The following is a 13,210-nucleotide window of genomic DNA, read 5'->3' as shown; positions in this document are numbered from 1 at the left end:
TGGGAATTGAACCCATGTCCTTTGGGTAAAGCAAAACATCAGTGCTCTTAACAGCTGAGCCATCTCTCCAGTCACTCCTCCCCCAATTTGAAGCTTTACTTACTTTTTTGTTATCAAGTGCATACTCATTAGAAAGCTTGTTTATTGACATGTTTTATTTTTGATTTGTATTAGATTTTAGTTTGTACTATTTAATACTTACCAGTTGGACATTGAAAACCTTCCTTCAAATATGTTACCCCTCCAAACTGTTCATTTTGCAGGTGCTGAGCACTGAACACCAGGACTCACACATCAAAAGTCGGTAAGCTCTCCCATCTTCCACCGAGCTTCAGTTTTTCAGCCATCTCTCCAACTCATGTGATGATCATTGGAAAAGCACATACATCAAAAGTTTGAAAATAGACCCTGCTGATCTTGAGCAACAGCAAGGTTCAGAAGACCCTCCAGAGGATCTTCTGTCCTCAAGGACTTGATAAGAGACTTCTCATTGCAGAAAAACCAAGGACACCTGATTGGGGGAAAAACATACCTACAGAGCAGCAGATTGAAGGTAAGAGAGAACATAGAGGGGAACTACCCTACTGTAAGGCCCTGGACTCTTGTCTCGTGCCCACCTTAATGGAGCTCATCTTAATGGGGCTCTGGGTGTATCTTGGGTCCTCATACTTAGTACTTTGCCAACTGAGCAATTCCCTAACTCTGTGGTGTCTTTCCTATACATCCTCAAGCTGCTATTGACCAAACAGAATTGGGACATTTGTCTCTCCCTAAATCTGGGCATAACTGTTAAGACACTGTTTCCCTTTCCAGTGTCAGTCTAAGTATGTTGTAGTGGTGAGCAGTGGACCGAGTACCCATTTACCATAATATAGAGTTGATTCAATGACAAGTGGCCCTGTGTACAACTGCCCAAACAGCTGCCCAGATATTCTCCCTCTACAACCCAAGTTAAAGGAGCCACTGCTCTCTGAACATTCTAATTCCATTGCAGAGGCTAAGAACAGAATAACAATCATGGATGTGTACAATGTATCCAAGGTTTAGGGTGGTGAGTCATGCCCTCAACACCTGCTTTCAACCTACCCACCCCTTATAGCCTTCAACAATCCTGGTTTTATTAGTATGCCACAAAATAAACAGGAGACACCAGATCTTTGAAATGTGTAAATAACTTTAAACTTTATTGAGTAAAAATTGCATAAACACAACTATAATATAATGAACATAGAAGTTAAATACAAACTATCACATTTAAAATAGGTTAGTGTATAGCTGGGGGTATCAACCCTAAATACTAAATCCCCAACTTCCACATTGGGAATGTTAATCTAATGAAAAACATCTCAAGTTCATCTTAATATAGACCAAAATTTTTAAGGAAAAAATTTAAATTAAGTAGAACTTTTCAAATGAAGAGTTCAGTCCAACCCTAGATTTGAGATAACAAATGGCTGTTTGCCATTATATTTTCTTGAAATCAACTTCCAAATCTAATGTAGTTCTGGGAGAGAATGAGTCTATAAATGACCATGATGCTTTTCTTCATAGTCCTGGATGAGCAGGCAGTAGTTGGGCCACAGTTCTCTACCCTGTATGAGTCAGTCAGTAGAGTACAGTGGTTCAGAACAGCCTAGGTCTGGGCAACCCATTTTCATTTCTTAAACTATTTTCAAACTTAAAAAAAATACTAAAAAAAGTACCACCACTACTCCCAGCTTCAATTTAACAGCAACCAACTCCAGCATTAGAGATGCTACTGAACAGCTCCAGGTTCTTCCTGCTTATGTCCCTCCTGACCTACAGCTAGGGATGACAGGATGAAGGCATTCCTTTTGGAAATAGTTCAAACAAGGACTAGAGTATTGAAAAATGATAATGGCCAAGGATTTCAAGTGAGTTAGGGAAAATAATCAGTGGGGTAGGTTCAGGTAGGAAAAAAATAAGAAAATGAAGAAAAACAAAAACAAAAACAAAAAAATACCGACCAAACCAAAAGGGAGGGAGGGAACCCAACAAAATGAGAAAAGGAACAAAAAGCAATAAATAAATAAATAAATAATAAATAAATAAATAGATAAATAAATAAATAGATAAATAAAACTAAAACCCAAACCCTAAACAAAGAAAAAACAAAAACAAAAAACAAAGCCAAAAACACAAACCAAAACAGAAATTCAACAACACACAAAACACAACATAAACAAAAGCAAAACAACAAAAAACAAAATCAAAAGAATACAAAAACAAAAAACAAAAAATGAAACCAAAAACACAAACAAAAAAAACCCAACAAAAAACAAAAACAAAAACACACAAAATAAAACGTCAAAAAACATACCAACATCACAAAAAATAAAACAACTGAAAAACAAAAGTAAATCAAAAACTCACAAAAGCAAAACGACATAAAGAAACCAAATACACAATCACTAAACAAAAACAAAACACCAAAAAACAAACTACAAAAACAAGAAAACAAAACAAAAAAAACACCAATTCATTGACTAAATCCAGCATTAAAATAGTATTTCTTGATCACGTGGTCCTGACAGAGTTGGACAGTGACAGTTTCTAAGCTGGAGGTAGTTACATGCACTCTAGAGATGGCATTAGGGTGGCAGTCCCACACCCCACGTTAAACAATACTCAAGAGAGTGGGCTCCATCAGGTCAGACAGCGCAGTACCTGTTTTAAATGTCTTCAACTCGTCCCACATGAGGTATATTAGAAACATGGATAGAAAAGAACAGTGCAGGAGCCATAGCAACCAGGAGGATGTTGTTACAGTAAGTGACTGTGCAAGATTTCCCACTCCATCCTCTTCATGAAGAGGGGTATGTGTTGCTGAGAAAAGATCTGAGGTTGTTCTCTAGAGATGTAATCTGCATATTTGCAGATTTCTACAGTCGTTCCCATTCAGTTGTTGAGGAATCTCCTGTGAAGTTAAGCTGTACTGCTTCCACTCAACAGGGTCCAGCTCGATGTCCCTTCGGGTCTTGCTCTCATTTTATAAATATTGGAAGATGGTCTCACAGTTATTTTTTCCTTTCTGACCCATTGAATCGAGGGAGACAATGCTTCTCTTTTTTAAATCGATTATCCCCAGGCTCCAATAGACCCTCTGGTGAATAGGCACCAAGATAAATTCTTTTTCAAAGAGACTGATTCCTCGAGTCCACCTTTTCATAGAATTGTACCGCCATGTTTTAGCTTGGGGTAAAAGAAATTCTAAAGGCATGAAGAGGAGGGTAGCCTTCGTTTTCCTTTCTCTGAACCAGAAGATTCATGTAGAAATTGATGACCTCATCATTGAGCCACTGACCGTTCTTCATGGTCTGGATATCTCCTCGGGTGATTTGCAGTTTGAATCTGCTAATCAGGATTTCATCTTGGGGTCCTGGAACAAATCCCTTCTTAATTTCCTTCTCCATCTTGTGTGTAACTTCTATTTCTCTGTTCTTTTCTTGGTCTGTGAAAGACTTTTTCTCTGCTTCAAGTACTGGCATCTTGTTGGGGAGTAACCTACCACCACCACTGTGCAAGATTTTTGCATTCTCTGTTCCCAGCAAGCCAGGCTCCAAGCTGTTCCCCCTTACAGATTTCTCCTCTGCTTGCCTCTTCTCACTGCTGGTGCAGAAAATCTCTGTAGATGGTTCTCGATATCCCTGAGATGTTTCTTATCCATGAGGTTGCCTTGTCATGCCAGGTTTGTTCTTCAAGGTGTTGTAAAGGTTGGGTGAGTCCTGTGTGGGTCGGACCTCACACAATGGCCACATTGAAGGTGTTCAGGTAACTTTCTGTACTTTTCCTTTCTGGTCTTTGATCTTTTCCCTCCAGGAAAGAATAGGGCTGCTTTCGACCCTTGCCATCATAAGTAAACTTCTTCTCAGTTATAGCCTGCTATGGAAGATACTCTAGGGGATTCAGCTTTCTTGAACTCTCTTCTTGGGGTATCTGTCCCTGACCCTTGCCTGGCTGTTCTTTTTGAAACGCTAGGTCTTGATGCTCCTGAGGGGTCTTCTTCAGAGCCTTGCCAGGCTCCTGAAACACACTCTGTGTTCCAACTTGGCAATTCCTTGATGGACCTTGTCCCAAAGCTTCAGACTTGGTCTCTGTCCCACTTTTGTCCAGGTGTTTCCTTCTTCGACCTTTTCCTGAAGCTTTCGTTTTCATCTCCACCCTGGGCTCTTTAGGTCACCACATGGAGACCAGCATTGATACATTTTTCGAGGATTCCAACTTTCAAATTTCCAAAGGAAAAGCAACCATATGCCTGGCTCTGGGTGGGTACTCTTGGGTTGTTCCAGCCGAGGTACCAGGTCTATTGGGCTCTGCTTTATGGAGTTGATTTGCATGTCAGGGTCAGTCAAAGACGTGTAAATTTGGCAATCAGAAACCTAATTCGTGAATAGCCAGATGTTGGGAGTTCACCAGGTTCCACTCTGGGAACCTGTGGGGAATTCTAAGAATACTTCCTCAGAAGTATCCTTCTAGGGGGCTGTAATCAGCTAAATGCCTAAAACTTTGAAATCAGACTGATTGTCCTAGTCAAATCACTAGTAGGGCACAGGTCTAACATAGTAGCTGCCACTTCGGAGGCAACCTCACGAAATGATACCTAAATTAGGGGGTTGCCCCTAATGACAGCCTTCAGGTTCCATAGCTGGTTTTGATATCACCTGAAAGAACGCAAACCAACGTTCTTTGGAGGGTGGACGCCCTCCCCTACCCCAACTAGGTCCAGGATTTCAAAGCGCTTCCTTGCCGGACTGGGATGTTTGAATGAATTGATACATAGCCCAGTTCACTTTGGCAGAGCAGAGTTACCTTGAACACCTCAGCTTAATTTAACTGGTCCTGACTAGTACATTTGCCTTTTAGGAACCTGCCCCATCATGGTCAAGTATAGGAAACAAAATATAAGTGCCCTTCAACATATCTTCTCACAATGTGCTGGCTAATTACAAAGAATACATAGAGTTTTATAGTTATAAAACCTCGCAGGTACTAAACTTGACAAAATCTTTTTCTCTCCTGGATAAAGAACCCAGGACAGACCAAAGTGCCCATACCACCAAAGTCCTACTTGGTGAACCAATGGGTTTTATTGGGGTTACTTATAGGAATATGGGTGAGGGGTTCCTAACAGGAGCAGAAATGACTCAAAGACAGCTGCATCCCCAAGGCCCACCCCAGCATGGTGTCAGCTCACAAAAGCTGGAGACCTGGAGAAACTGCACAGCCTGTAGATGGCTTAATGTCCTTTCCAGGTGCCTCAGTTGGTCTAAACTTCTTCAAGACAGCTGGTCTGAGGTTGGTTCCTTTGAGAGTCTTCTTTGCAGCTCATCTTGCTTTCACTCTGACAGGGCAAGAGCCTAGTGAATCTGATCAGTTCAGGGACAGTTTTGACACTTTTTGAATTGCCTTCCTTTCCTGAGGAGCTTCCCTTCTGCGTGAATGAAAGGTGGTGAAAGGAAAATTATACGAATTTAAGGTTTAAAAATATAAAATTAAAAGAGTAAGCCCCAAAAGCCACAGACTCAGGGCTAAGCCCTGCCACCAGGAATAGCAGGCCATAAAGATAAAGAAAAGGAATGCAGGATCCAGCCCAGGCTATCGGGACTGATTCATGGGCCATCCGGCAAGAAGACATCCCCCCAGTTTACTCAGGGTCATACTTTAACTAGGTTCATGGGCCATCTGGCAATAAGACATCCCCCCCAGTTTACTCAGGGCCATACTTTAACTAGATGTCCTCCAGACCCTGATAAGCCCCTGACTTTTAGCACGTACTCTTCTTCTTCTTTGTAACCTCACTGCTATGTTTAAATGAGCCAATTGTGTGTGACCGTGCCAAAATCCCCTAGCTTTCCCTATATAAACCCCTGACTTTTGAGTTTCGGGGTCGACTCCCCTGTCTCTTGCGTGAGATATGTGTCGGCCCAAAGCTTCGTTGTTATTAAACGGCCTCTTGCTTTTACATCAAGACCGGTCTCTCGTGTTTCCTGGGGCACGCCATCCCGCGACTTGAGCGAGGGTCTTTCAGTGGAATGGTTAAGTGTTTCAGTATTAGAGGAAACTTGTGGAACTGGTACCAATTCACCAAGGTGGATACATTGTCCTAAGAGAATAAAGAATACCTCACCATTGTCAATAGGCTCCATTGAGAAAGATACCTTCTTACTTCTGCTACAATCCTAGCAATAATGCAAGCCCTGAACTCCTCCCTAGAAAACAGTAGGAAGGACAAATTGGAGCTGGAGTTACAGAGGTGTGTGTTGTCCCTGGGTCCTGGAATCTGAACTCCAGCCGCCATGATTAAACAGCAAGCCCTTTAACCACTGATCCATCTCTGGGTCCTTGAGCAGCTCCGTGGTCTACTCTCAAAAGTGTGGAGAGGTTTTCACAAAAATGTGAGAAAAAGTATTGTTTGCTTTTTCCACTGAAAATATCAACAAACTGTGAAGTATGTTTATACCAATGTTTTATTGTGAGGGGAAAATGTACCTTTTTCTGTAAAAGGTATGAATTTCTTGTGATTTTTTTACCCAGGAGTCATCTTGTTTGTACCAGGCTTTTTTCTCTTCTTTCTAATTACACCTTGGAGGGATCTGTTCCCATACCAAGAAGGAAATTTTCATATTACCACATCGGTCTTACATTACCTAACAGGGCAGTTTCTGTGATGGTGAACATTATGTTAGAGGATAAATTTATTGTGCTAGGTCATAAAAACAGAATTGTTTTTTGCTAGTTTAAGCCATGAGGAAATGAGTCTATCTGAAATGTACCCTGCCAGGTAGCCAAAGATGGACCATTTCCTGGTGAGACTGAGCTACTCTTCAAAAGTTGCTGATTTTTGCAAAATATTTCAGTGCCTCAGCTATTCCTAGAGTGATTGGTCACGAAATTAAACAGGCTAAGTTCTGCTTTTTACACAATCCAGGACAGCCAAGGCTACACAGAGAAACGCCATCTCAAATGAACAAGCAAAGAAACAAAGAAGCAAACCCTGAGTCTTTGATTTTACCATTGTATTGATTAAGGTAAAATGAAGGAATGAAAGAGAATTGGTGTTGCTGGTCAGTGGTAACTAACAACTTTTATCTTGACACTTAGGTGACAGTCTGGTCTGCATGGTAGGTTCTAGGGCAGCCAAACCTAACATCAAGTCCTTGTCTTGGGAAAGCAAGAGCAGACACAGAATCAGACTTCTCTAAGTCATTTGTAGGAAAATGAGTGGACTTAGAAATCATGAAATAATGTCAAACAAAGTAAGGTCAACCCAGCGAGGCAAATGCAGTCTTAAACACTTACACACGCACACACACACACACACACACACACACACACACACACACACACACACTCATGCAGATGTGTAAAAGAATTCCTGAATTGAAATTCAAAAGAATGTGTCAGTGAGATGACTTGGTATCTGCCCCTGACTCCAAGCCTATTGATTCACACATTAGAAGAAGGGAACCAGTACCCGATACCCAAAAGTTGCCCTTTGGCTCTCTCATGCTTCCTCTGGCATGGGTGTACTCATGCACATCAAATAACTTCCCTCCCAAAACTAAAGAGCCGAATGGTTGACCTTCTGGAGATGCTTACCAAGTTCAGTATCACACGCACCTGGAGGACATCTGCCATGGTCTGTGGGGACCCAGCTATCTCTTGAGTTAGCAGTAGAACTTACCATTATCTATGTGTTTGCGGAAGGCACAAGTTACAGGGTCACAGGCTGATGTCAGGGTTTGAAAAAAATCCTGTGGGGCCGCACAGTGTGAGGAAGGGTTGGATTCTCTGATGCATGAAGATGTCTAGGTTGTAGTAGAAGCCTCTGGACATTGAAACTGCTTGAGATGTGAGACGTCTACCAGAGAAAGCTCTAGGTATGCAGCAGAGCCAACTCATGGGAGAGGCCATAAGTGCAAATGGCAGAACAGGGGGGCTTGAATGCCTAGACTCTTGCACCTCAGATATCTCCTTATCCCTGGATGTCAGATATGGAACTGTAGAATCTTGTGTTTACATTCCAGAGTTGCAACCTTTTTCTTTAAAGGTTTTGTGGCTATGCCTCTGTGTATATGTGATCTCGTGTGTATGGGTCCCCATGGAGGCAGGAAGAGAACCGAAGAGGGCATGACTTGCTTAACATGGGTGCTGGGAGATGAACTCCTGTTTTCTGTCAGAGCAGCAAGTTCTCTTAGCCACTGAGTCTTCCTCTTTCCAGCACCGGGTCTCTTCTTGCTGCTCTCCCCTGCTGTCTCTTTGACATGGGAATGTCTACTCGGCTTTATGATGGGTGGGAACTGTGTGGTTTTCCTTTCTGATGGTGTAAGGTTTATAGATCTATGTGGCCTCATTTCTGATTTTGCAGGGCTCATAGCTCAGATTACCACAGAAGAGGCTATACTCTGGGCACTTCTGACTGCATGCGCATGACCCTCTCTGGGCCAGGGATGTGTTTTGAGTCTGCAGTGAATGGAGTTCCCAGTCCTCAGCCTGTGGCTCTATTTTGTAGGCAATGGAGCTTTTAAGAGGTATGGGGCTTGTCAATGACAATAAGACTAGGGGCAAGTCCTTGAAGGTTATACACACTCCTGGTTTGGGCTTGTGGCATTGGTTTCCTGTCCCATGCCATCTGAACAGCCACCATCTTGTCTCCTTAGTACTAGATGGACTCATTCTGCCATGCCTACCCTGCTATGAGGGACTGGGATGGCGATATAAATCTCTCCTCTCTTAGGCTGTCTGCAGTATTTAGTTACAGCAAACTTAAAGTAATTTATACACTATGCAACCAAGAATTAATTCACATGCACCCACGTGGGCAGCTATGAACTTAATTCTCACTGTTTTGGAAGCAAACCAGAAAGACTGGCACCGAGCCAGGATTCGGGGATAGCAGAGGCTCTCCCATGCCTGCCATGAACCAATTGTTTTTTTCTTCTCTCCTTCTAGTCCTTCCAGGTCAAAGGTTCTTTCACTGAGCTGTACCCAAGTCCTGCCCCCATTTTTCTTTTCTTTTTTTTGATAGTTGAAAAAAATCCATTCATAAAATTTTTATTCTGCTCACACGAACTTTAATACAAGTGTTCTTAACATTGTGCTTGGATTGTCATGAAAATATCATAAGACATTAAAGGCAACATCTCAATCTATTTCCATGTTAATTATTTTTTAGAGCACATACATGTTAAGTATCAAAAAAGAAAATTACAAAAGTCAAAAACCAAAAAGCTAAAAGAAGAAGAAAAGAAGCTTAACCCATGGGACTTTGTTTACAGCTGTCTTTGTTTAAGGCTTTTGTTCACACACGGGGGCCAGGAACACCAAGCAATTCCTTTTTACTGCATCTTTACTTTTACATTTGTTCTTAGATTGCCTAAGACATTTAGATACAAATAAAATATGTAGCAAAAGTTACAAAAGCAAGTAACTTTTCTAATAATGGAATGTGAACTGTTTCTTCCCTAGAGTAAATTGCTTCCCAGCTTTGTCTAGAGAGCACTGGTAAAGGGTGTTCAGGTGGAGACAGGTGATTTCAATGTGCATGCAGCCACTGGACGTTTGTGCCACAGGGTCACAAGTGGTACCTACAGACAGTTCACTCCAATTATCCCTTTTGTTTCCTACCAACCAGCACAAAACCAATAGGTGTGCAGTTTTCTTTGCTTAGACACTGGCCCTTCCGAACCTACAATGTACCAAGAGTACTATGCTAAACATGCATAACCCCTGTAAAATTCCCACATTATCCATATTGGTGAAAATGAACTTAAGTCTACTGGCTCTCCTTGTCTGCCCCTGGACCCATTCTTTGAAAGTCCTGTTCTCTGGTCCTTGGAACCCTAGGACACACCAGCAGACAACACACCTTCCTCTGTCTCTGGAAGGCAGACCTCAACACCAACATCGATGACCAGTGCCTTCTATGGAGTCTCCAGCCAGTATGAGAGCCTGGAAAACATGATTATTACCTGTTCTACTAAGGTCTGCTCATTTGGCAAGCAAGTGGTGGAGAAAATTGAGATAGGATCCCACCCAGTGGGTGTAGGGCAAATGGGGGTGGTCTGTGTGCTCCCTTTCACTGGTCTCCTGGGAGCAGGATCGCTAATGGAGGCCCTGGGCAGAGGTGGGCATCCTGTCCCTTCCACACACCATGCCTTTAAGGAAGTACATCTTTAGGATTAGGCATGAGGCATCTGATAAGTTACTGATTTAATTGCCTGTCCCTCCCCTCAGATCCCTTACTGAATCTTCTGGCTGGGATCCTTTCAAAGCTTCCTGGAAAGCACTCCACATCCTCTAGAGCAGGGTGGCCCAGTCTAGCCCAAGTATTTCTCCCTAATCCATCTGTGTCTTTGCCAGCCTGGCTGGGATCTAGGAGAGGCCTTTCCCAGTCACAGAGCTCCCTAGTGGCAGAGGCAGGTAAGATGGGTGTTCAGGGTGTGTTTGCTTCTTGCTCTTTCCTCCTTAAGTACTGAAACTTTCAGTCCCTTTGCTCTAGTCCTTTCGACTTTTGTAAGAGCCTGGGTGTGGGAGGCAAGTACTAGACCACTGAGTATATGCTCAGTCAACCCCAGTCCTCCTCTCCCTCCCTCCTCTCCCTCCCTCCTTCCAGCTCTCTTTTCCCTTCTTCCTTCCTCCTTCTTCCCTCCCTCTTTCCTTCCTTCTCCCTTCCTTTTTTCTTTCTGTCCTTCCTTCTCTCCATTCCCACTTCCTTTCTTCTCTCCTTACCTCCATCCTTCCCTTCCCTCCCTTCCTCATGCTTTCTCTCCCTCCCTTCCTTCCTCCCTCCTTCTCTCCGTCCCTCCCTCTCTCCCTCCCCCTCCCTCCCTCCCACCCTCCTTCCCTTTCTTCCTTCTTTCCTCCCTTGAGATAGTCTTCAGATGCTCCCATCCCAGAACACTAAGCTTACCTTCCAATTGTGGAGAGCCCCAGAAACCTTCCACTTGGGCAGAATTTCCTGCTTCTCTTCAGGGCAGGCAGCCTGTTGGTGAGCACAAGTTTAGAAAATCTGTGTTGATCTCTATACACCTTCTTGAGCCCCACTTCCTGTTGGATGTTTAAGGGTGTGTTAACACCCACTCACCCCCTTATCTCTAAGGGAGCATCAGCTTGTCCTCACTATCCACTGGTTCCAATAGCTGTGACATTCCAATCCTGTTGTGTAATGACAAAATGGCACCAAGGCCTCCACCCCAGCATACCTGTGACCCTAAAGTCTATGACTCTGTGGAATGTTTAACATTGTGATGTGGATGAAGAGACACATGCAAGATGGACACTAGCCACACCCTCCAGGGTGAACCCAGGCATACCGGTCAATGTCACTGACCTGTGGGTCTCTGAAGGGGGTCCACCCACTAATCAGACTTCCAAATTTCACTGGTTTGCCCTGGGATATTATAGAAGATTATTTGTATATTGTTGAAAATAAAACACATCTTGTGGCATTAAAAAAAAAGACATTGTGCAAAGGGCCAATCTAGTCACCTCCTGACCCGCAGTGATCTGAATGGATGGTGTTCTCCACCTGGGTTGACAGCCACCTCATATCAAACAGCTAGGTGCCAGGCAGGACCTGAGAAGGGACCTTTGCTTTGGGGTCGCAATCCCAGAATTGGCAGGAAGCTATCATAACTGTTAGTGCCACTGAGGCCCACCCATGTAAGTGCTCACCGTGTTGGGAGTGCAGTCCAGTGGTGGCAGTGGGCCTGTGCACGTGTGCTGTGTTTTGTTTCGTTTGGTGCTGAAGATTTGCCAGGGCTCAGCAGCTAAGCGTCTGTCCTGCTTCCGAAAGGCAGTTTTTACAAAGCCCCTCTAGTTATTTACTTTCATTAAACGCATCGAGGTGCCCATGTCGCTATGCAGTCGTCATCCCACAGGTCATCCCTCTAGCTCCGGGGCCAACAGCATCCAGCACCGAGGTTCATGCCCTTGGCCGCTCCATCTCAAAGGTGCTGGTACCCTCCCCCACCCCTAGTGTGCAACGCCTGCCCTCCTGCCCATCTCATTGCTGCTACTTCCGGGTCTTTTCCTTTTCCTCTCCTGGAAGTGTCTGCCTGTCTTGTCACTGACAAAGGGGAGAGGCCTGACTTCATATCCAGGAACCTCCTAGGATGGGCCTGGGCTGGAGGTGAAGGGATTCTAAGCCTCTGTTGTTCTTTCTGCAGTGGCAAAGCATGGGTCAGTGGCTCCAGACTGAAGCAAGGCTTGGAGGTAGGGCTTTCTGCTTCAGGGCCAGCATTTCCAGCAGCCTGACCTCTATGGCTTCTTCAGCTTCTCTATTAGTACCCTTACTCCTCTGCTCAGCCCTGTGAGGAGAGAATGTTTGTACAGTACCTGAGTCTTGTAGTGCCAGTTAAATGATCAAGTCCTCAGCCCCTTGCCTCTCTCCCTCTGGAGGGCCTGGATCTGTCTCTCCTCTGCCCTCTCACGGGTTTCTGGTGTCTGCTTCCCCAGATGGAGCCAGCTCTTATAGCCAGCAGCCTCAGGAAGAAAGTCATAACCTGGGCATGTTTCTGTGTGCCAAGGACTCATTGATGCATCTGTGAGGATGTAGCAGTGGGCAGGGCAACATTGTGGGGATGCTGCAGAGGTGAGGAGACAAGGGCTCTGGAGGCAGTCTTGGTTGACTTTGTTGTGCAACATTTAGATAAATGTTGTAGTGCCTCAGTAACCCCATCAGTAAAATGGGTATAACATTCACCTACCTGGTGTATGGACAGTGCCTCACACAGTGCTGAGCACATCCACATGTTCAATAAATATGCACCGGTAGTAACCATGGGAACTTCAACTCCAGCTAAGTATCCAGGCCAGAGAACTATGCAGTGGGGTAGGGTGGTCCCTGCAGCAACTGCCTATCACAGAGAGGAGGGATCAGAGGGTCTCAGAGAAGGAATAGCATGAGGGAACAGATTATGAGATGAAAGTGGCTAATATTTACCGGTGTTATTTCTCTGGTTTTGGTGTTGGGGCCAGGGTAGGACACAGGTTAAGTGACCATGACACTATGCAAATAAGCCTATGGGAATAGGTTGGCAACATCTCAGATGAGGAAGACAGACTGAGCGACCCAGGCATTCTGGAACCCCAAGTTCCTTCTCCTAAACAAAGCAATTTAACACATACCCTGCTGCCTACCACGTTAGGATGATGGCCAAACACAAGCCTCCTTCCTTCCTATGGT

The 13,210-nt window shown here is 44.2% G+C and overlaps 2 long non-coding RNA genes and 1 pseudogene across 2 annotated transcripts in view; 1 reads left to right on the top strand and 2 right to left on the bottom strand.

Annotated features, from left to right (window-relative positions):
- The window catches only part of LOC108350768 (uncharacterized), a 38,079-nt gene that overhangs the window by 20,236 nt on the left and 4,633 nt on the right, over positions 1-13,210 (top strand). The window contains exon 4 of the long non-coding RNA XR_010065968.1: positions 264-553. This is a non-coding gene — a long non-coding RNA (uncharacterized LOC108350768). The remainder of the gene's footprint in view (positions 1-263; positions 554-13,210) is intronic.
- LOC134478895 (sentrin-specific protease 2-like) lies at positions 1,157-4,206 on the bottom strand (annotated as a pseudogene).
- On the bottom strand, positions 9,073-11,345 carry Senp2-ps9 (SUMO specific peptidase 2, pseudogene 9). Its single transcript, XR_010065963.1, has 3 exons — positions 11,108-11,345; positions 10,934-11,005; positions 9,073-9,972 (listed from the first exon to the last, which is right to left on the bottom strand). It is a non-coding gene; the product is annotated as an SUMO specific peptidase 2, pseudogene 9 (long non-coding RNA).

Source organism: Rattus norvegicus, chromosome 4 (assembly GCF_036323735.1).
Source record: "Rattus norvegicus strain BN/NHsdMcwi chromosome 4, GRCr8, whole genome shotgun sequence".
NCBI classification, from domain to species: Eukaryota; Metazoa; Chordata; class Mammalia; order Rodentia; family Muridae; genus Rattus; species Rattus norvegicus.
Note: the sequence above shows the minus strand (reverse complement) of the source record. Positions and strands in the feature narration are given on the sequence as shown.